The following is a 26,393-nucleotide window of genomic DNA, read 5'->3' as shown; positions in this document are numbered from 1 at the left end:
CAATACCAGCAGATGACAACGTTTCTCTAAAAGAAATGGAAAAACTTTCAAAATACAAAGACCTGGAAATAGAGATAACTCGAATGTGGAGTCTAAAAACAGAAACAATTCCTATCATAGTAGGTGCCTTAGGTATAATAAAGAAATATTCAGACAAATACATAACAAAAACACCAGGACTGCACACATTCTACGCAAAACACTTTCAATACAGTAAACATAAGAGCACCACAGCAAACCACAGCACATACCCAAGGCGCACAGAGCTGCGCTCGGTAGTGAAGTGAAAGCACGTTATAAAAATAAAACTACTGAACAATAATGATAATAGTAATAATAATAATAATAATAATAATAATAATAATAATAATAATAATAATAATAATAATAATAATAATTAACCGCCATTAAACATGGGAAGTAGGCTCAATGGACAATGAACACATTGGTTGTTTCCTTAATGCGATATGGCACAGGTATTGTTAGGTGGACAAAGAACGAGCTTGAGGAAATGGACAGGAAAACCAGAAAAATACAATTAACAAGGAACTACACTCGAAAAGCGATACTGACAGACTGTATGTGACTAGGAAGCGAGAAGGAAGAAATCCAATAGGATGCAAAATCTGTGTTGTCAAAGAGAACATTCCGGGATGGTACATAAAGCAGCAGAGTGAATCCTTACTAGTAGTCGCAGTTAGAATTGACAATACAATATCTACCGAAAATGTGATGCACCCACAAACATTTAAGAAACAATATGAAGAAGAAGAGTAAAGAATTGGAAAATGAAATCACTATTGGCAATACCTTAGACAAATGGAAGGGAAGACAAGATGAACATTTGGAGATGGCTAAGAAAAAATGATCTCGAAGGATGCACTGAGACATTGATATGCAACGCTCAAGAACACGCAGAGAACTAATTACACCAAATTCCACATAGATAAGAGTAGCTAATCGCCCCTTTGTAGGATGTATCTCAGCAAAAATGAAACAATATCACATATTGTGAATGATATTAACAAGCTGGCTGAAAAGGCACGATAACGTGGCTATGTTCGTCTATTGGAGGTTATGTGAAAAGTACGGCCTGGGCAGAGTACGGAAATTGTGCGAACATGAACCAGAAGGAGTCACCGAGTACAAGGAATATAAGGTACTTTGGGATTTTACAATCAAATGTGACTCCTTAATCGATGCTCGGAGACCAGATATTGTGGTAGATAAAGGAAAAGGGAAACCGAGATTAGAGATATTGCAATACCTAGGGATACACGCATAAGTGACAAAGAACGAGAAAATATTGAAAAATACAGACTACTAAAAGACGAAAAAGACTATGAGGAGAGTGTCTGTCTGTCATTCCAGTAGCTGTAGGGGGCACTCGGAGCACTAACAACCATGTTCGAGAAATATGTTAGAGAAATCGGAATTGACATAAGAGCAATGCAAGCCTCCAAAGTTGCTCTGCTGGGGACAGCTAGGATTTTGAGATTGGTACTTGGATGCTGAATGTCTCACACGATTATTAGCAACCAAGTATCAAAGCTTATAATGTGCGGAAAAGACCTCGTGAGATCTCTGGAAGCAGGCTGCTGTCCGCTCTCACAGAATCTACCAAAGAAGATCGAGTGTTCTGAGAAGTAAAATAATAATAATGATAACAATAATAATAATAGTCATTTCGTTATTAACAATTGAGGTTTTATATAAAAAGATTGGGGACGATTACAGGACAATGCCATACAAATAGAGTAGGACTGAAAAGTGTAAATAAAGAATAACATTGAAAATTCTAACAATTAAAATACCGAAAAGAGGGTAACTTCGAAGTGCTGCTCGCTGAAACTCCACAAAATTAATGATGACTCTGACCTCCAGGGTAAGTGCCCTCTCCTCTACATCTATTCTCGATCTATAGGCGCATGCTTAGAGATGGCCCATTCACTCGGGCCTAACTCACATTTTAACAAAATTGCTGGGAGGCAGCATTTCCCTCTCTACTCTCACTTTCTGCCATTCCCGATTAAAGGAAGGCTGCGGGGAGATCTTCACGATATACTCACCTGATAGTAGGATCTGCTCTACACGCAACAGCAGGTGTTCGACATAATCCCACAAGTCAACAATACTCGGATACTGGATGAGAGCGTGCAGAAGAGTTTCATCGCTCTGTGCGCATCTTGGGCAAGCCCAGCTGACAGCGCTTCCATTCCTCTAGAGTTTCTCCCGACCCGGTAATGCTCCCCGTTAGCACTGTCAGGCCAAGAATTTCTGGAAATTATCCACAGGCCCTGGCTCGAGAGTCCTCCGGAACAGATCATGCAGCTCATTCTCGTCAACGCCCAGAGTCTCCCTGAGAACGTCGTCGCACTTGCTTTCCACCAACCTTCTACAGAACGCATGAGTGAAGTTTCTACCGACTGCGTTTCCCGATTGACAAAGGTATGTGAGCACCTGACGGCACTCAAGGTGCCAGGTGCCCTGCCTCGGTCTACGCTTGATTCAGAACTGCAAATCAGACAAACAAATGAGGTATGTAAAAATCCTATCTGACCAACGGCGACCACAACCATTTACTGTCAAGAAAACACTGGAGATGTCAAAGTCCCAGCGCATGTCTGCGCATCAGCAGCCACGACATGCCCAGCCCTTCATTCAGCGGGTGTTGATAACAAACGGAGTACCTGACCAGTTGAAAGTATCTCCTCCACAGGAAGCGTAAGAGTACGTCTTCAGTTTGGTCAGACGTAAACTAGGGCAAGGTACGATGGTCAGTCGGTGATATGTGACGGAGGGATACCTTCCTCATGGCCCATTTCTGGGGGAGATTGACTACTCTGTTCGTTGCATCGTCCTAGTTCTTCTCCACCTGGAGATCGGGACCAAACCAGACCTCGAGCAATTTCACCGGCCCCTCCGTCCAGCGTCTACTACGTTATTAGACGGCATGGACCTGCCTCTCCAGGTGCTGAGCTGCAGGGTCATTGATATTTCTTGGTTAATTTTTGCTCCTAACGCCGCCTCCTATTCTTTTAGAACAGTGCCGACCTGCTGTTCAACATAAAGACGATGACGTTGTCTGAATATTCCGACATGATTCTCTCACTTCCTAGTTCGCGCTGGATACTCTTGGCAGACCGAAACCATGATGCTGAATGGTTCCGTTAGGTAACCATGAATCTGAACTACCGAGCAGATATCACTGTGCATTGCAGCGATCCAGCCACGAAAAAGGGGCAGCCGTCAAGTATTGGTCGACCCTATCAAAGACTTTAAATTGATCCAAACTGATCAGGACCCACCCATGCCAGCGTCTTTACCATGCTGTATATGATGTATCGCATAATGTGGAATTTGTCGTGGAAGGATCTACTTGGGATTCCACATTTTTGCGCATTATCAATCAGCACCTCGACGACAATCGCCAACCTCTTTGTAAGCACCTTGGCCAAAAGTTTGAAATTTGCGTTCAGCAACGTTATGGGCTAAAATTTTCTATTTGATTCCTCTTGATGGGTTTTTCTCAGCAGTGCCACCGCTCCTCGGCTCACAGCAGTGAAAATTATTCCGTTCTGCAGTCATTTACGGCAGATATCTGCTAACAGGCCATCAAACAAGTCTGGCATATAAAAGTAATCATGTAGGTCAGATCATCTAAACTAGGCAAGTTGCCTCCCACCTCCGCACAACCCATTATCGCATCTCGGATTTCCGCAGGAGCATAAACAGCGACCAATGTGAGAGTACCCCCGTCATTATTGTTTACATCCAGGACCACCAACTTACCATCTGGATCCAGGAAGGTAGTTCTTATCTTGAGATCCAGACCTCCGTAACAACAATACAGTTTCACCCTTTCATTCCCGGTTGACATGGAAATAAATAGATCTCGTAACCACCAAAAATGGGCGTAACGCTTTCGGTCAGAGAGTTTGATTTCATTGATAGTCATCACATCTATGCTTAGCGACCTGAGACTGTTGATTAAATGACTTTGTTTCCAAGGCGACTTCAGGCCATGTTCATTTATACTGCCTATCTTATGCAAAACCATGTTAGATTAAATAATAGATGCAGAAAATGTACTTACAATGATTTTGTTGGCGATGTAGGGATGAATGTTTCGACCTAATGGTTATATAAAGATATTTTCAGTAGCATTCTTTATACTCTTTTGTTGATACTTCTAGTATTTAGTTTTTATGGTGTTTTATGTGATTTGTATGACGTTGGGATGACTTTTGTGTGTTGGCATGTTGTTTGTTTGTCGGTGTGATAAAATCTGTGTGTATGTGTGTGTGTGTGAGAGAGAGAGGGAGAGAGAGAGAGAGGGAAAGAGAGAGAAAGAGAGAGAGTGAGAAAGTGTGTGATGACTGTATGTTCCATCAGTTCCATCAGTTCTTTATTGTTCGTGTTTATTGCTGTGTAGTTAATAATGTTTGAATTTTACTGATGTGCCGTGCGATCTGAGAGTTGTGTGTGTGAATAGAGTTGTGTTGTGTTGGTGTTGTTGTTGTTGTTGGTGGTGGTGGTAGTGATGGGGATAATGTTGACGGTGCTGGTGTGGCTGCTGTTGGGGAAGATATTTATGTATTTGTTATCAAAAGTGTCTCTCCTTCTGACCATACCTGCCAGTTTTTTGTGTTGATAGTGGTGTGCTTTTTCTTTTGTTAGACCTGCTGATTTTTCTGCCATTTAAGCTCTTCGTCTTCACCACTCACTAGAGACATGCTTGACTGCTGCGAACTTGTATGTCTTGTGAAGAATTTTGATGTCGTTCTGTTGATAATAAAATTCTTATTTTGGGAAGAGGGGGTTCTGATATTGTTATTTTTGCTGCTCTCTGGTATGTGTAAGTCATAGATGTTGGTGAGCTCTCTGATCTGCTTGCTGTTGTTGTTTCCACTGTTGTTGACCTCGTTGCTGCTACTGCTGTCGGTGCTGCAGTGATTGATGTTGCTGCTACTCTTGTTGGTGCTGCAGTGTTTGCTGTTGCTGCTAGTGTTACTGTTATTTTTTGCAGTTGTACTGGTCAGTTGCCTCTGCTGGTGTTGTTGTGGTGGTGGTGTCGGCAAAAGTGTGAGAGGAGATCCTTTCTCTCTTCTGTTGTGGGCAGAAAGCTTTGAGGGGATTTACGTACCCGCACAATGAAATATCGGCCTTCTGTCCTCAAAACCTACGTCAAACTTTATGCCATCTCTGCGTATTTTCTGTACCTGCAGAAGAGAGCCGCAGCCACCAAGCAACAGGGGTTTATTTCTGGTGGTATATGTAATATTCTTACTTTGAATACCCCTCGGCCAAGGTGGATGGGGATGAGGATGAGTTCGTCACTCGTTAGAGCTGCTGTTGAGTGATGTTTGACTTCCTCCTCTGAGGCGAACTTCACTTCGACAGACCCATATTTCCCCCCCTGGCTAGATAAGTTTTGCACTTCCAAATTGATCATAAGCATTTTTCAGTCTGCTAGCGTATTGCCTGCTCTAGTCTTTTACAGGTAGCATCAGGTAGTGTCTCTCATAACATTTGATTGGAAGTGCTCCAATTGTTTTATGTACCGGGTGTGCTAACGATTCTGCGAACTCGCCGCCTTAATAATAATGATAGTAATAATAAGGGACAGCGGCTGGACGTGTTCTTTGCTGCTCTAACCATTCAGCAGCCGAAGACACAGAAACACTATTATAACCCAGCAGGACAATGGAAAAGTCATAAGACACTATATGAAAACATGGAAGACAGTGCTACAGCTCCAAACAAATGAGGGACTCATAAAAACCAAAGCCATCCCCATTAGAAGAGGAATATTCCAAGGAGACACGCTCTCCCCACTTCTTTTCTGCTTGGCACTGACACATTTACCTGAAATGCTAAACAGAACTAGATGCGGATACAAATGTTTACGGCAAACAATTAGCAACCTCTTACATATGGATGACCTAAAACATTACTACAGACCGTACATGGATTTACCAAAGAAATAAATATATTTGGCTTAGAAAAATGTACCAAAGCATCCCTGAAAAGAGGAAAACTAGTTAAGAGTAGCAACACCACACTAGATAAAGCCAATGAAATAAGAGAATTAGACCAAAACCAGACATAGAAATATTTAGGAATCAATGAACTAGATACTATACAACACAGACAAATGAAAGAGAAAATAAAAAAAGAATACTATAGACGGGTTAGATTAATACTGAAAACAGAGCTCAATGCGAAAAACAAGATAATAGGCATGAACACTCTAGCCGTCCCAGTTATAAGTTACAGCTACAATATCCTTAACTGGACACTAAATGAACTAACCAAAATATAAAACAAGAAAAATAATGACAGGATTTAGGATGCACCATCCAAAATCTGACATAGAAAGGTCATATATAAAACGTATAGAAGGTGGTAGAGGCCTTATACAGCTAGATGACTATTACAAAATAACCACCATAGGACTTTTAAAATACCTACTTCAGAAGCAAGGAAAACAAATAGCCACAAAACACGAACAAAACAAAAAAACTGTTTTCAGTCTCTTAGGAAGCTGACAAATACAAAGAAGTCATACTACCTAACAACTATGAAGAAGAAGAGGAAACAACAAAAGATGTAAAACAAAAGATGAAATCCAATATAAAACTAGAGCAGCAACAGACCATGATAAAACAATGGCAAGAAAAGCCCCTTCATGGCAAATACTGGGCTAAACTAAACGCAAAAGAAATAGACAAAGCAAAATCCCAGCAATGGCTGAATGAGCTCAGGACTCATACCACCAGAAATTACCAAAAACATATAATGAAAAGAAACATAACAAGTAACTGTAGAATATGTGGCGATGGAAAGAAACAATAAATCATATTATCTCTGGCTGCCCAGTCCTGGCTAAGAAGGAATGTATTCACAAATACGACAGAGTTAGGACACACATACAGTGGAAGCTATGCCAACACTATGGAATAACAACAGAAAAAAGATGGTAAAAGCACGCGCCAGAAAAGGTTACAGAAAATGAGAAAGCAACCATACTCTGGGATATGCCAATACACACAGACAGATATTGGCCAGATATAGTTTTCAGAGATCATGAAAAAAAAAATGCTTCCTAATTGATGTATTAATGCCAACAGATGACAACGTTTCTCTAAAAGAAATGGAGAAACTTTCAAAACACAAAGAGGTGGAAATAGAGGTAACTCGAATGTGGATTCTAAAAACAGAAACAATTCCTATCATAGTAGGCGCATTAGGTATGATAAAAAAATATTCAGACAAATACATAAGAAAAACACCAGGACTAACAAATATATATATATAACATGCAGAAAATAGCACTACTAGGCACTGCACGCATCCTACGTAAAGCAATTTCAATACAGTAACCATAAGAACATCACAGCACATACCCAAGTCAGACAGAGCTTTGCTCGGTAGTGCAGTGAAAGTACGTGATAAAAATAAGACTACTGAATAATAATAATAATAATAATAATAATAATAATAATAATAATAATAATAATAATAATAATAATAATAATAATAATAATAATAATAATAATAATAATAATAATAATTATTATTATTATTATTATTATTATTATTATTATTATTATTATTATTATTATTATTATAAGTGTTAACTGCAAACGTAAACAGACTGTATATGAAAAGAAAGAATGGTGGGTATCTTTTGGTTATCTCAGCTCCATTAAAAAATTGGGTTTTTTCCTCACAAAAATATTGAGTTTATGTGGTGACAAGAGATTGAATTAAAAGGGTCAAATCCTTTTGATTCAATACTTCAACGTATTGTTGGAGTTTGGCCTCCTCAGTAGGCATGGTATGATTTGTTATAAAGCTGTTATTAGATTCAATAAGATACTCTTTACTCTTTTACTTGTTTCAGTCATTTGACTGTGGCCATGCTGGAGCACCGCCTTTTAGTCGAGCTAATCGACCCCAGGACTTATTATTTGTAAGCCTAGTACTTATTCTATCGATCTCTTTAGCCGAACCGCTAATTTACGGGGACGTAAACACACCAGCATCGGTAGTCAAGCGATGTTGGGGGGACAAACACAGACACTCAAACATATGCACACACATACATATATATATATATATATATATATATATATATATATATATATATATATATATATATATATATATATATATATATATATATATATATACGACGGACTTCTTTCAGTTTCCGTCTACCAAATCCACTCACAAGGCTTTGATCGGCCCGAGGCTATAGTAGAAGACACTTGCCCAAAGTGCCACGCAGTGGGACTGAACCCGGAACCATGTGGTTGGTAAGCAAGCTACTTACCACACAGCCACTCTATTTTTTCAGTTTTCATGTTTATTAAGTTTTTCGGTTTTGTCAGATGTTATAAAATATCAAATTCATTAAGATGTTTAATCTTTTCGAAGGAATAATAACAATAATAATAATAATAACAATAATAATAATAATAATAATAATAATAATAATAATAATAATAATAATAATAATAATAATAATAACAATAATAATAATAACAATAATAATAATAATAATAATAAATTCGTTTTATTGGCCACAAGGCCTAATATCAATTAAAAACATGTAAGGACAAAGACAGGACGAAGGTTACAAAAGGTTTTGTCCGAAAAGGTAGGACAGTTCGTCTAAACAGAGGAAGAAAACGGAGAAAGATATAATAAATAAATAGATAAATAAATAAATAGAACTCCCAAAGGAGGAGGCGCTTCGAAAAAGGAAAGGTTACACGTGGAAAAACCCATAAAACCACGGGAGCCTGGTCAGAAAAAATAAGAAAGGGGTATAGAGCCCTTTCGCCTTTTACATTACCTTTTTTTTTTTTCTACAGGTGTATTCTCAGAATTGGTCCGTTTATACTGGCCATTCTTCCAACAATCACCCATCTTTCAACGAATTTGCTATGAAACAGCACTTCCCTCTCTACTCTCATCTTCCTTTTCAAGTGGAACTTGAAAAAGTTGATGAGGCCTTGGCCAAAGAGAGAAGTGTCTGCCTTTAGCCCTTTCAAACGGGTCCACCATATCACCTCTTTTGCTACAGCCACTAGGCATAGGAAAATTGCCTTGCCCTCCCGGTTAAAGGAGGTCGGCGGGTCAATCCTCACGATGGATTCAGCTGATAGCCGGATCCGTCCTACACGTGACAGTAGCTGTTCGATATAGACCCACAGGTCAGCAATGCTCGGGCACTGGACGAGTGCGTGCAGAACGGTTTCGTCGTCCTGAGCGCACCTCGGGCAGGCCCGGTCGACGGCACTTCCGTGCCGGTAGAGTTTATCTCGAACAGGTAGCGCGCCTCGGTAGCACTGCCAGGCGAGGGACCTTTGGAAATTATCCATGGGCTCCGGCCCGAAAGTTCTCCTGAACAGACTGTTTAGCTGATTATCTTCGACGCCTAGAGTTTCCCCGAGAACGTCGTCGCACTTTTCTTCCACTAACCTTCTATAGAACGCTAGAGTGGAGCTACTACCGATCGCACTGCCCGCCTGACTGAGGGCGGTGAGAGCTTGGCGGCACTCGAGGTGCCAAGCGCCCTTTCTCGGTCTACGTTTGGTCCAGGATTGCAGCTCTGTTAAAGAAACGAGCTGCGCAAAATCGCGTCTGACGAAAGGCGACCACACCTGTTCACCGTCCAGGAAACGCTTGAGATGTCGTAGCCTGAGCGCATGTTTGCGCATCAGCAACCACGGCATGCGAAGGCCTCTGTTCAGCGGCTGTTGACAGCAAATGGAGCGCCTGACCAGTGGTACCTGACCCTTCCACAAAAAGTTGAAGAGCAAGCGTACTATCTTGGTTAACCAGCGGTCGGGACAAGGGGCGACGGTCAAACGGTAATAGATGACGGATGCGATGTACGCATTCGCCACCTCTGCTCGACCTTTCAAGGAGAGCTTCCTCTCAGCCCATTTCTGGGTGAGGTTGGCTACCCTCTTCGTCACTTCTTCCCAGTTTTTCTCCAACTGGAGCTCTGGACCGAACCAGACCCCGAGCAGTTTAACGGGTCCGTCTGTCCAGCACCCTAAGACGCTGTTGGACGGTATGGACATGCCCCTCCAGGTACCTAGTTGCAAGCCCACTGACTTTTCCGCGTTAATTTTCGCACCTGTCACCGCTTCATACTCGATTAGTGTCTCGCCAATCAGGTCAATATGCCTGTGGCTCGACACCATCACTGTGACGTCGTCGGCATGGGCAGACACGCTCCCTCCACATCCCAGATCGTGCGGGACGCCCCTCAAAGCCTCCAACTTCCGAAGTAATGGCTCGAGTGTAAATACATACAGAAGGAAGGAGAGAGGACACCCTTGGCGAACCGAACGTGACATGTTAAACGGTTCCGATAGATGGCCGTTCACCCGTATGACCGAGCAGATGCCGCGGTATAAAGCAGCTATCCACCCGCGGAAGATCGGACCGAAGCCAGCTGCCTTGAGAACAGCTGCCAGGTATCGATGGTCGACCCTATCGAAGGCTTTAGACTGATCTAAATTGATCAAAGCCCCACCCGCGCCAGCTTCGTTACCCACCCTCTCTATGATGTAGCGCATGAGATGGAGGTTATCGTGGATAGACCTGGTCGGCACGGCGCATGTCCGCGCCTTGCTGATCAGTTTGCCCACGACAAGCGCCAATCTCTTGGCTAGCACCTTGGCCAAAATCTTCAACTCTGTATTGAGCAGAGTGATGGGCCTAAAGTTCCCTATAATGTCCCCCTTGTTTGGGTCCTTTCTTAGCAAAGCCACCACTCCTCGACAAACAAAAGCAGGAATTCTCCCGTTTTGTTGCCAGTTGCAGTAGACGTTTGCCAAGACGCCCGCAAACAAGTCTGGCATTGACGTATAAAGCTCGTGAGGCAGACCATCCAAACCCGGCGATCTACCTCTCGTGCAGCCTTTCATCGCTTCCTGTACTTCCCAGGCAGGTATGGGTCCTTGGCAGCACTCGGCTTCGCTGGTCGAGAGTTGCGGCAGGCCGTCTAGGTACACACTGGAGTCTGTTCCGTCGTCCGTCCTACCGTCGTCCCGAACAATTGAGCAAAGTGCTGCTGAAAGGCCGCACACATCTGCTTCGGTTCCGAAATCTCGCAGTCGTTCTGGTCCACCAAAGACCGAATGGTCGCTCTGTTGCCACGCTTCGCCTCAACCACACGGGCCCATCGAGCGGCCTTAGTCCCCTCCCCGCTTACCGAAAGTGCTTTAGCTCTGACAACGCAGCCTTCATGCTTGGCATCAAAGTGTTGGTCGAGGGCCAACTTCGCTGCTAGCCCCGTCTAGTTTGTTAACTAAATTCCGCTCTGTTTTCTTACGTTCTACAGCTAGAGCCTTACTAAACCTAATTGATTCTGCTCTAATTGCCCGCTTCAGGGCGAACCACCAGTTGTTATTGAAGATTGCCTCGGTTAAAGCCCTCTTAACTAATAAACTAATTCGGTCTCTGTAGGCTTTGCACGCCGTTATCGACGCGTTTAGCTTCCAGTAACCGGCACCTTGTCTATGGAGCCTATCTAATTCGACCGTACTGATCACGAATTTGTGGTCCGTGTAGCCGACTATGTTGAATTGTGGACACCCTATGCTATCCTTATCCGCTGGCCTACAAAAAATTCTATCTAAGTACGATCTAGACGACCCGATGCGATTAGTCCAAGTCCACATTGGCACATTCGGGTTGTCTAGTCGATACCTGTCGGACAGCTGAAAGCGCTTGAGCAGGTTGGCGAGGCTCTTGCATCCCCCCTTTCCTATTAGATGCTCCCGCACCCACCCTATCGATACGTTCGTCTAGGACAGCGTTCCAGTCCCCAACTAGCACTAAAGTGCGAGAAGTACCTAGGAAAACCTCCAGACGTTTGAAATTATCCGACTGCCCTGCTCCTGTCGGAGCGTAGGCAGCTAGTAGTCTGAAAGCAGCGCCGTCACTACTATCGACGTCCAGGACCACCAACTTCCGGATCCAGGAAGACTGCCCTTATTTTCAAGTCCAGGCCTTTCCGAAATAGCACCGCAGTACCTCCACCGCCCGCTCCCGGCCGACACAGAGATAGGAAAATCTCGTATCCGCCAAAAAGGGCTGCGAGATCCTGCAGGTTGGAGAGCCTGGTTTCGCTAATGGCTGCTACATCTACACTGTAAGACCTTCCAAACTAAAACTAGAACAGCAACGGACCATGATAAAACGATGGCAAGAAAAGCCCCTACATGGTAAATACTGGGCTAAACTAAATGCAAAAGAAATAGACAGAGAAAAATCCCAGCAATGGCTGAGAAGCTCAGGACTCAAAGCAGAGACTGAAGGATTTTTAATTGCTGCACAAGACCAGAGCCTCCCCACCAGAAATTACCAAAAACACATAATGAAAAGAAATATAACAAGTAACTGTAGAATATGTAGAGATGTACAAGAAACAATAAATCATATTATCTCTGGCTGCCCAGTCCTGGCTAAGCAGGAATATATTCACATACACAACAGAGCTGGGATCTATATACATTGGAAGCTATGCCAACACTATGGAATAACAACAGAAAAAAGATGGTATAAACACACGCCAGAAAACGTCACAGAAAATGAGAAAGCAACCATACTCTGGGATATGCCAATACACACAGATAGAGAAATTAAGGCAAATAGACCAGATATAGTTGTCAAAGATCATGAAGAAAAAAATGCTTTCTAATTGATGTATCAATACCAGCAGATGACAACGTTTCTCTAAAAGAAATGGAAAAACTTTCAAAATACAAAGACCTGGAAATAGAGATAACTCGAATGTGGAATCTAAAAACAGAAACAATTCCTATCATAGTAGGTGCCTTAGGTATAATAAAGAAATATTCAGACAAATACATAACAAAAACACCAGGACTTACAAATATATATAACATACAGAAATTTGCACTACTGGCTACTGCACACATTCTACGCAAAACACTTTCAATACAGTAAACATAAGAGCACCACAGCAAACCACAGCACATACCCAAGGCGCACAGAGCTGCGCTCGGTAGTGAAGTGAAAGCACGTTATAAAAATAAAACTACTGAACAATAATAATAATAATCCTCCTGGAGCCTCCAATGCCCAGATGCAGTTCCAGGCAGTGGCTCCCATGGCTTCTGATCTTAATTGATTGGAAGTGTTATCATGTACATTGTTTTGTCTTGGTATAAAAGACGGGCTACAGCAAATATTCTGCTTAATACCACAGATTTGCTTGTCAGTTGTTTGACGTCAACCAGCTGTTGGGCATGTTACTTAGTGGCTGACGATATGAACATCTCTGATCACGAGCAGCAGTTGGGGCGGGGCGGGGGCAGCCTAACCATGGGTTGATCGAAATTCTTTGAAGTTTGAATAATTCACTTCCGGAATCATAGGTGCTTCGTTCAACATCCTTAAAACGACCCTTATTCAAGGACGTTTTGAAAGGGATGAGCTACTCGATGCGAAGAACTGGGCCCCTCTTGCAAGGTCATGTGCTGCTTGTCTTGATATGAGATTACCATGTCACGCACATATACACACATGGTTGTGATGCATGTGCCTGGAGCACCCTTATCAGACAGGTAGTCATGATGGATATATTAAGCTTCATATATTTGTACCCCAGTGTCACTTGATGACATGCGCCATTCTCTCACTTAATAATAAATAAAAAATAATACTTTCTAATTTTTGCGCAAGGCTATTAATTTTGAGGGGAAGAGTTATGTTGATTTCATCGTCCCTAGTACTTGACTGGTACTTTATGCTATATCACAATTAAACAGATTTTATACACTGTGCAATCCGTTTATCTACTATACCTCAGATAGAATTCCATTAATCTTCTCTAATAATGAATTATATTGCCGTTAAAATACAATAACGACTGACAGATGATTAAAATGAAATGAGAGTTTTGATTGTTTTTTATCAGCCAGCTAACATTATTATTTTTGGCTCGACTACTCACTGCCCTGCTGTAACATGATTCTTCTTTACACGGATATAGTTTATTCTTCTATTTCTCTAACTTTTGCATCAAGTGATTTAGGAAATGAAAACATACAACACTGTTATAAGTAATCAATGTGTCTAATGGATACAAAAATTTTATCATATCGTGATAATTAATATTGTCTGAAATTTGGACATGAAATGATTTGAAAATAAATAAGTAGATAATCTATCTATCCATCCATCCGTCTGTGCATCCGTCCGTGTGTCCGTCCGTCCGTGCGTCCATCCGTCCGTCCGTGCGTGCGTCCGTCCGTGCGTCCGACCGTGCGTCCATCCGTGCGTCTGTCTGTCTGTCTGTCTGTCTGTCTGTCTGTCTGTCTGTCTGTCTGTCTATCTGTCTATCTATCTATCTATCTATCGACTGGATGTTGTCACGTTGTACCTCGTAAGTCTTTAAAATTTATGTTTTGTGAAAGAGGTGCTTAACATCTGCTTTCGCCTGGGCGAGTTTCTTCTGTAGAAAATTCGCCCTAGGATTTTAAAATTGCATCTTCAAAAATCTCGTTTGTGAAAAAATATGGCTAGCCATTTTGAGATCAACAGCGTCTCAGTAACCAATTTCAACGAGGAATTTCATTTGTTGCCAACGACAACAAGTAAAATAGAAAATGTCAATTCACTTTCGCTCACATCAATTGGAAAACAACGACAACACACAGTTTGACGTAAGCTTTCCTTCTGAACGAGTGGGAATGGAAAGCAGACAAAATGAATACACGTCTAAGACAATGAACGTTGCCATCACCACTGCCATCACCACTGCCACCACCACTGCCACCAATACTGCCACTACCAACATGAACAAAGTAATTTTGCTTCTATTTTAAGGCAAAAATGACATGTGACCACAACAGAGGAACTACTACAATGCAAACAGTTATTAAACAAAGAAGACAGAACAATAAAACTAAATACCCCACAAAACATTTTGCAGGACATTAAAAAAGAACATAATTTATAAAACCCTGAACATAAAAACTAAAAGACTGGAACAGGCCACTCAACAAGCAGCTGAAGAATGTCTACGGCCCATATGAGCTTACAAAAAATATACCGCAAAGAGCAAAAGATTTGCCACGGTCGAGGTAAGATTCGACACAGAAGAGCGCACAATAGAACTCTCAACAAAAATTCTGGAATGCGAGGAATTTATAATGATTCCCACTTACCTCGGTCGTCGGGTGACAAAGGTAAAAATTAAAGATGTGCCCCCTGAAATGGAAATAAGATGGCTGGTGTCAGTCATCTGTTAAGATTTTGAAGAACAAATTAACATATTATAAATTGCTGTCGTGGAACAGCAAAATTGAGTTGGACAGGGTTAGAGCTCTAAATCCAGGCAAATGAAGAAACAATTGAAAATTTCCCAGATTTAATTAAACTTCCAGATGGCACGACCCTACATGTGGCCGTTGAAGGCAGAAGGCCACGTTGATACTTTTATGGTAGCAAAAACCATCTCAAACTAGACAGCCGATTATCAAAACAAAAAGAACAATAACAACTACAACAACAAAACCAAAAACTCAATAGCAAACCAGCATTGTTACCCACACCACCATTAGCTCAACTGACAAAACAACATTACCAACAAATGAAACAACTCAACCAACCAACAAACCAACCAACAACACCATCAGCGTCATCAAGAACAGAAGCAACACCATCACCACCAACAACAACTATAGAAGAAGCACCAAAACCAGGAAAAAAGGAAAAGACTAACCCCTCATCCCCGATAACCCATACTCCACATCTCAACAGCCACCAACCAGCACTAACAACAACAACAACATCAACATTAACACACATACAATTCGACCCCAATACATACACTTCCTCTCACACTTTCTGATTCCTCTGACGTGTCGTCTGATGAGGGTGACACTGAAGAATGGCAAATGACCACGTGAGGAAAAATGGGGAAAAAGAACAACTATTCAGCCAAACAAAGCAGGGAGATTTACTACTCCCCTCAACAAAACTTCCACATACAACAATACAAACAACGACTCTACAAACATACAAACGCAAAGTAATCCCACAATGCTAAGAGCAATTAACACTAACAATTTGAACCTGATGCAATAAATCAGGTGGCACACTTACATAACGGAAAACAATGTTAAAAACAACCACCCATACACACCACCACAACACAAACAAATAATACACACCACGCTAAACACACGCAAATTAATGAAATTTCTCTACCCTAATGCAGTAGGGAGATTTCAAAAACATTTATCCAAAAAACTATATAGAAATCTCCTCACGGAAACTGAGGAGGAAAGTCCCCAGCTTTCGAAACAGTAAGTGAATCTCTTTATCTCTCTCGCACTTTCTATTTTCGCTTTGTGTCAGAAACAAATTTTGTCAGATTCATGCTCAAGATAGGTAGTATAAATGTGCGTGGCTTGGGGTGGCCTTGGAAACAAGGTTACCTGTTAAACGACATCAAGTCACAAAATGTAGATATCATAGCCATCAACGAAAAACCAGACTCTCTAACTCGCGGACCCTCCAGTCCATATTCAGAAGACAATTCGATATTTATTTTCCCCGTGTCTGCCAAGAATGGGCGGTAGTGGTATTGCGGTACTATTTCGAAAGAGTTTGGATCTGAAAGTAAGGGCAGTATTCCGGAGGGCAGGTTGGTCGTCTTGGATGTCGATGGCAGTAACGGCTGTGCTATCCGACTAACAGTGTATGCACGTCCTTATCAGGTCGGCCGGATTTCTTTCGACGTCTAGAAGTTTTCCTAGAAACGTCTCGACTCTTACTTTTAGTGGGGGATTGGACTACCTTAGACATGCATTTAGACTATGCGGGTAGAGTTAGGAAGAGAATGGGATGCAAATGCCTCATAGACCTGCTCAGACGTTTCTAACTGGACTATCGAATGTGCCAATGTGGACATGGATCAACCACATCGGGTCGTCCAGATCGTTTTTCGATAGAGTATTCTGTAGGACAGTGGATAGTGATAGTGTAGGTTGTCCACAATTTCACATAGTCAGCTACACAGATCACAAATTCGTGACTTGTACGTTAGACTTACATAAGAATCATAGACAGGGTCCCGGTTACTGGAAGCTGAAAGCGTCTTTCTCGGCGCGACCGGATTACAGAGACTGGATTAGCACATTAGTTAAGAGGGCGTTGACGGGGCTATCGTCAACAACAAATGGTGGTTTGCCCTAAAGAGAGCAATCAAAGCAGAATCAGTTAGGTATAGCAAGGCTTTAGTGATAGACCGAAATAGAATAGCGGGAGACTTAGTTAAGAAATTAAAAGAGGCACTTAGAACTGGCATCGCGTCTAACGTGCTGACCGCGAGGTTGGCTCTGGACCAACACTTCAACGACAAACACGAAGGTTACGTTGTCAGATGTAGGATGCGTGCTCTGAGAAACGAAGGAATTGCAGCCGCCTGAGAGGCCCGGGTGGCGGGAGCGCAACGTGGCAACAAAGCACCGTTCGGTCTTTGATGGATGAGCAGGGGCGCGAATTGCTCGAGTGTGAAAGGATGTGTGAGGTCTTTCAGCAGCACTTTGCCCGAGTGTTCGAGACGACTGGTGGGTCAGAACGCAGGGTAGACTTTAGTGCCTACCTACATGACCTGCCATGACTTTCGGCAAGAGAGGCGGAGTACTGTGAAAGTCCAATCACAGCCGCAGATGTACGGAATGCAATGGCAGGCTGAGCGAGAGACAAGTCGCCGGGCTTGGGTTGCCTACCCTACGAGCTTTATTGCCATATTCCAAATTTGTTTGGAGAAGTCTTGGAAACAGTCTACTGCAACTAGCAGCAAAACGGGAGTATCCCTAGTTTAGTGAGCCTAGGAGTGGTGACACTGCTAAAGACAGACCCAAACAAGTGGGTCGTTATAGATAATTTCCGGCCCATCACTCTGCTCAACGCAGATTTGAAGATTTTGGCCAAGGTGCTAGCTGGAGTGGTTGGCACTTGTCACCAAAAAACTGATCGACAAGGCGCAAACATGCTCCGTGCCAGGCAGAAGTATCAACCTCCATCTGATGCACTACATCATAGACAGGGTAGTTAAGGAACTTGGCATGGGTGGGGCGCTGAGCAATTTGGATCAATCGTAAGCTTTTGATAAGGTCGAGCATCGATACTTGAAGACTGCCCTTAGTGCGGCTGGTTTTGGTCCAGTCTTCCATGTTGGATCGTTGCTTTATACAGCGGCATCCGCTCGGTAATTCGCGTAAATGGACATCTATCTAGACCATTTAATATCACACGTTCGGTCCGTCAAGGATGCCCCCTCTCGTCACTTCTGTATGTTTTGAGTCTAGAGCCGCTACTGCGGAAGCTGGTGACCCTGAGGGACATCTCGTGAGAACTGGGATGCAGGAGGAGCGTGTTTGCTTACGCGGACGTTGTCACCGCCATAGTGTTGAGCCACAGGCATATCGACCTGGTCGGCGAGACACTAAAAGAATATGAAGCGGTAACAGGAGCGAAAGTTAACTCGGAAAAGTCAGTGGGCTTGCGGCTCGGCACCTGGAGAAGCAAGACCATGCCGTTTCCATCGTAGGACACTGGAGCGACGGACCGGTTAAATTGCTCGGCGTCTGGTTCGGCGTCAGACTTCCGAATGGAGAAGAACTGGGACGAGATAACGAGTAGGTGTGGCAACTCTCTCCCAGCAATGGGCCGAGAGGAAGCTATCTCTAGAAGGTTGGGTGGAGGTGGCAAATGCGTACAACGCATCTATCATCTACTACCGTCTGACCGTCGTGCCCTGTCCCGACCCTACCATTACAAAACTGGAACGCATAACCTTGAGCTTTTTGTGGAATGGAAGCGTTCCGATGGTCAAGCGATCCATTTGCTGCCAACATCCGCTAAATGGAGCGCTGGGCATGCCGTGGTTAATGATGCGCAGACATGCGCTGAGACTGCAACATCTCCAGCGTTTCATAGATGACGGTGAACAGGTGTGGTCGCCGTTTGGGAGACGTGCTTTCTCGCAGTTCGTCATTTTTGACAGGACTGCAATTGTGGGCCAAACAGAGACCGAGGCTGGGAGAATGGCACCGCGAGTGTCGCCATACACTCGAGCAACTCTGCCGTCCGTGATCAAACTTGTGCGACTTCAATTCCACGAAGGCGTTCTATAGAGGATTAGTGGAGGTTAGGTGCGATGACGTTTTGGCGAGACACTGGGCGTCGACGATGAATACCTGGCCTGCCTCTTTCGGACCACTTTCGGGCCGAGACCTATGAAAATTTCCAGAGATCCTTGTCCTGGTAGTGCTATCGGGAAGCATTGCCGGTTCGGGATAAATTCTACAGGCTTATCAAGAAACACCGGACCGGACCGACTTGCCGAGATGCGGTCAGGGCGACGAAACTGTTCTGCACGTACTCGTGCAATGTCCTAACATTTCAGACCAGTGGGCTTATGTCGAGCGGCTGCTGTCATGTGTGGGACGAATTCGGTTGTCGGCTGAGTCTATCGTGGATATTGCCCCGTCACTTTCCTTTAACCGGGAAGGCAAGGCAGTTTTTATCGTACTGGTGGCTATGGTGAAAGAATGTGTGTAGTGGACTCATGCGAAAGGTTTATAGACAAACACTTTCCTCTCTGGCCAACTTCTCATCAACTTCTTCAAGTATCACTTGAAGAGGAAGGTGAGAATAGAGGGAAATTTTGTCTAATGAAAGGTTCAACAAAATGTGGGTGAATGTGGCAAGAATGGTACAAATAAATGACGGAACCACTTTGAGCATGAACTTATAAAAAAGAAAGAGAGAGAGAGATAGCGCCTTGCTCTCATGTTAATGTTTTTCTTTTTCGTTTCCGAGGTTACCGTGGTTCTTTTTCGTAGGTTTTTCTTTCCACGGATAAACCTAGTTAATGTCACATTTCCTCCCCTATTAGGAACTCTAATTGTTAACAACGACTGTGTAATATTTCCCTGTTTACACGTCAAAAAAAAAAAAAAAAAAAAATACGGGTTTTCGCTCCCTTTTGATCGATTTCGAGAAAGAAAAATTCTACATTGTATTGTCCCCTTTGTGTTCGGCCCTGCGTCGCTAATAAAGAAATATATCTATCTATTTATCTATCTATCTATCTATCTATCTATCTATCTCTTCTCTCTAGTTAGTTCGCCATATTTCTATATTTGTGTGTTATGTTGTATTTCTGTGTTGTCGAATTTGCCAACCTTCTTTTTATTGAATTCTATGTCCTTATAAATTATAATTATTTCCTTTCCTTTATAAATTACCAATATATTGTTCATTAAATAAATAATTTTTTTTCTCTCTTGAAAGAGAAAACAAAACATTAAATTAATTAAAAATCAAAGAGCTACAGCATTTCGGAGATTTAAATTAAATCATTTTCAAAGCATATTTAAATCTTGGAAGTTTATCATTTCAGTAGTTATATACGAACATGTTCGGTTTAAATTACACAAGAATTGTTTTAGCTTATTGTCATTTGCATTGCACAGCTTTGTTTTGAAAATTCAGTATTGATGTTCGGAGTGGCAGCGCTAGTTAATTGAGAGGGTTATGTAGTTGAAAATTTACAAATGTCGATAAAATAAGTACCACTAAATTAGCAAAAAAATTGCTAAAGTCAATTTAATTTTGTATTTCTCGTAACAGTAATCAATAACACAAGTAGATTGGCGTGGATCGCTGTGATAGCTTCGTGAAACCATTGACGTAAGACGCCAAGAACTATGGAATTGTTCATTATTTACATTATTTACATTATTTACATTCGACGGATATTTGTTGAATGTAAATAATGTAAATAATGTACATAATTCCTCATCTCTTAAATATAGAACTGTATTATGGAATTGTTGTTGAGAGCGATTACTGGCTGCCATCGGCTAATACCCGGCTCACTTCTGAGCATAAAGAAATACAGCCTTGCACCGAGTCACTGTACAGTGACATGGTTTCAAGACCTCTCACATTACCTAGTACTATTTAAAATGATCGCTGAACTAAAATTTTTACGTGTGTTAGGGTCCGAATATTGGAATCGAAACCGCAAGGGTTTTGGAAATCTAATTAATTTAATTAAAAGACAATTTCGTAATCATAGCTACATAGATGTGAATTGATTCCTGTCGAATTTTCTAAGTAATCGAAGTAAAATAATTGAAAAAAGTGAGGGTATACAGCATAATATCAGTGAGGAAAACAATGGATGATTGCATGATTTTCTAGAAATAGCAGGTACATCACCCTAGAATCACACCCTAACGTCATAAAAAAAAAACAAAAAAACGAATGACATATTGTATAAGGTAGTCGTAGATGAACTGTGTCTTGACAAATGTTAGAATGGTAACTATTGGAAAATTTTCTGTCATAAATCAGCTTTGATCAGAGTGACTTGAAACTAAATAAATTTATTCAGTCGTATATATACTTCTGACATTGTGTCTAAAAATCTTTATAACAATCATCAATAATTTCTCAAAACCATTGACTGGAAGTTTATATAGGAGGGTAACAAACAATGACGGCCGATATGCATAATTGGGAATGTCAACATGCAACATGCCTACTATAAAACTGTATGAAGTAGTAATTAATCGATAAAAATTTAACATGCTTATAATTCAGTAAAAATAGACTTTCTGAAACAAATACTGAAATGTATTCATTTATGATATCATAAACTATTTAAGGATCTTTTCTCTTTGAACGGCACATCGAGAAATTAATTTTTTCTAACTAAACACTTTCAAACTTGGGACACTGGTAGAATGTGTCATATAAAACATCTTTTACTCTTAGTGCTGTTGAGAAAAGTTTGTATTTTCAAAGTTATTTCGTGTCGAAGTTATAGTATTTCGGTAATTTCAACCAATCAATGACGTGTATTCAGCTGAATAAGATTACTGCTGTTTGTCAGCAACAACAACTTCCGGCGGTGTATATTTCGTTTGTCACTGTTATTTATGACATATTTCATCTCAGTTACGTTTGTATGAATAAACGAGCATATCTGAAGCATGTTTACTTCATGGCACCACCATAATCGTTCGTACATTTCTACTGCTTTTAGTTTTTTTTTTCCTGTTTTTCAGCTACTATTTTCGGAAAGAAATTGGAGGGGGAGGCCCCTCCAATATCTTCATTTTTCACATTTTTCCATAATTCTAACTCTAAAATCCCAACCTTAACCCTAACCCTAAAACCCCAACCCCAACCCTAACCCTAACTCGAAAAAACCCTAACCCTAATCCTAAAACCCTAACCCTAACCCTAACTTTAAAACCCTTACCAAACCCTAAAACCCTAACCCCAACATAACCTTAAAACCCTAAACTTAACTCTAAAACCCCAACCCTAATCTTAAAACCCTAACCCTAACTCTAATCCCCAAACCCTAACCCTAACTCTAACTTTAAAACCGTAACCGTAACCCTAGAATAGAAGAGGAGACTCCAAATCCCCACATAACCAAGACACTGCGATTGATACCGGTTGGCGTTCATTAGTGTCACATCAATATTATCAATTTGCATCACACTATATATCAAGTACAAACACACACGCACAAACACACACGCACAAACACACACGCACAAACACACACGCGCGCGCGTTCTCTTCCTCATACTAAAAGCAGTCCTTATGAAAAAGAGTTGTAGAATGAGAGTCAGCTAACATGTACCATGCTTTGACAAAGTATTTTAGATGCCTGTGTAGCGGCGAACTTATATAGACGTTCTCTCCATCTTTCGCCGAACGGAACATCTAGGTCGTGACAGCTGGAGAGAGAAAGGGCTGCATTAGAACTCATTTTTAGCGGAGTAAACACTGTCAATGTGAAATGAAGCATCTTGCTCAAAGACGCAATGCGCTGCTAAGTCTGATTTTGATCATGAGCTGAATACATTAATCTCTAGGCTACTCTGAAAGAAATAGCATAATAAAAAGGAGATAGTTATTAATTATTCTTAAGAATATTGTTTTATGAAATCTACAGTAAAATAATTATTTTTGCACCATAAATTACAGACTAAGGTTTATTAAATATTTCACGAATTATTCTTTCTGATTTCATTTTTAGTTTTCCTGTCTTTCAAGAAAAAAGATCATTCACTTAAGAAAAGCTTATTAACCACAAGAGAAATTACGACATTTCATGTTTGAGAACTTCAATACTTGTATTTTCATCTGCAGCTTGTGAATGAAGTATTTCTACTCAATCTTTGTCGTTTACTTGGTAAATGTTAATATTTAACATTTAAGCAAATTTCTAAGTTTACAGGAGTTTCATATAGCTAGGGTTAATACATTTAGTGTAGCGTCTAGAATATAATTAGAAACACTTGTGTGATGAGGAAAAGACAATTTTAATTCAGAGACTAACATGTTAATTATTTTAGTAAGAGAGACAATTTTGAATATGTTTAAATTTTATTAACCCTCTTCAGCAAAGTATAGGCTTTAGTATACCTACTTGAACAGTGATGATGGAATCATTTAGTGACGAGAATTACTTCATTATAAATAATTTCTCTCAGTAATACACGTTTTTATATATAAAGTATGTACCAGATATGTACTGACAACAATTCATTTCACTGTTATCTTCGCCCATAAACGTGTGGCTTGGTGCCAATGTCCGTTACTTCAACCCTGATGTATATAAAATATATAGATCCTTACAACTTTCGAATGAAAGAATATTGACGCCACTATAATCTCAGAATTATCTACATATATTACAATACACGCTAGCGACTAACATAATTAAATAAACTAAATCAGTCGATAGGAGAGAACTGAATGGATGTCTTTATTGAAAAAACCCATTCAATTGAAATCTAAACGTTTAATATTTAACATTTAAGCAAATTTCTAAGTTTACAGGAGTTTCATATAGCTAGGGTTAATACATTTAGTGTAGCGTCTAATCTCTAAGCTACTCTGAAAGAAATAGCATAATAAAAAGGAGATAGTTATTAATTATTCTTATTTTAGTAAGAGAGACAATTTTGAATATGTTTAAATTTTATTAACCCTCTTCAGCAAAGTATAGGCTTTAGTATACCTACTTGAACAGGAGATAGTTATTAATTATTCTTAAGAATATTGAACAAAGATTGAGTAGAAATACTTCATTCACAAGCTGCAGATGAAAATACAAGTATTGAAGTTCTCAAACATGAAATGTCGTAATTTCTCTTGTGGTTAATAAGCTTTTCTTAAGTGAATGATCTTTTTTCTTGAAAGACAGGAAAACTAAAAATGAAATCAGAAAGAATAATTCGTGAAATATTTAATAAACCTTAGTCTGTAATTTATGGTGCAAAAATAATTATTTTACTGTAGATTTCATAAAACAATATTCTTAAGAATAATTAATAACTATCTCCTTTTTATTATGCTATTTCTTTCAGAGTAGCCTAGAGATTAATGTATTCAGCTCATGATCAAAATCAGACTTAGCAGCGCATTGCGTCTTTGAGCAAGATGCTTCATTTCACATTGACAGTGTTTGAACGGATTTTATGAAAAACTACTCATCCTTGAATAAAGATACTTTAGATATATTTCTTCTGGAAGTAAATAAGTGAAAACAAATGATTATAATTATTACGGTTTATATAGTTTCTAATTATTGCGCATGGTTAAATATAACTAAGAATTTATGAGAAGTTTTAGGCAAAATTTAAAACTCGTTATCAAATGTGTTGGCTGCCTCTTTAAGTTAACTGCTTGTGTGTGTGTGTGTGTGTGTGTGTGTGTGTGTGTGTGTATACAGACCACAACTCAACATACTCTAACATACCCCCCCCCAGGTCCACACCCAAAACAGACACACACAGAAACGCATACAGATGTACAAAATCACACACACAAATACAATGCAAACCTCCGACGCAAACACACACACATACATATACACACAGGCACAAACACAATATCCCACGCTAGAGCACAAACCCACACACATTCCAAGAAAAAACATACATATATACACTTACAATACGATTCTAGCAACCATAACCAACACTTACACACACATACACACATATATAAACATGTACATGCACACACCTACACACACCACCCCGACAATTACAAATCACATTTACACAAACGCAGATACACACACAAACACGCAAATGCAACACAACCCACACAAACGCACACGCATATGTACACATACACACACATACACAAACACAATACGCCCGTTCCCCAGTAAAAAAATCACACACACACACTCAAAAGAAAAAAAAACATATACACACAATACAATCCCAACAATCCCAACAAACACTCGCAAACTCACATACACACAAGCATGCACACACTCAATGACACACCTCCCCGACAAATACAAGACATATAGACGCACTCACACAAACACACCCACACGTCTACATACACACTGCACTAACAATACAAACAAAACTAATCACTCACAAATACAGCGCACGCACACACATGTGCACACACACACACACACACCCGGAAACTACATAAACCATACCCACATACACAAAACGCACATGCACGCACATACAAACTACCCGGATAAACCCAACACACGGACACACACAGAACCCCTGATAAATACAACACACTCACACACACATACACATTTACACATAGCTACACGCACATACATATGCACCCTCACACACACATACAGTTGCTCACAAACACATACCACAAGGACAATTAAAACAACACAAGCAGACAGAGACACACACACACTCACCTACACACACACAACATCCCCACCAACACAAAACACACAAACAGACAAACGCACACACACAGACGCACACATACATATGCACCCTCACACATACAGTTGCTCACTCACACACACACACACACCACAAGGACAATTAAAACAACACAAACATACTCAGATAGAGACACTCTCACATACACACACACTTACGTACATACACCTAACATCCCCACCAACACAAAACACAAACATACACACGCACACACACAGACGCGCACATACACACACGTGAACAAACACACACACATGCGCACATACAACACTCTGACAAATGCTAATCACACACATACACACGCACACCACCAGGACAATTATAACAACACAAACATACTCAGAGACACACACACACTCACGTACACACACATAACATCCCCACCAACACAAAGCACACAAACATACACATGCACACACAGACGCGCACATATACACACACGAACAAACACATACACACATGCGCACACACAACGCCCTAATATTAATCACATCACACGCGCGCGCACACACACACACACACACACACACAAACGTGCACACATATACACAC

The sequence above is a fragment of the Octopus bimaculoides genome, chromosome 10, assembly GCF_046866305.1.
Source record: "Octopus bimaculoides isolate indiv1 chromosome 10, ASM4686630v1, whole genome shotgun sequence".
In the NCBI taxonomy this organism is placed as follows: Eukaryota; Metazoa; Mollusca; class Cephalopoda; order Octopoda; family Octopodidae; genus Octopus; species Octopus bimaculoides.
Note: the sequence above shows the minus strand (reverse complement) of the source record.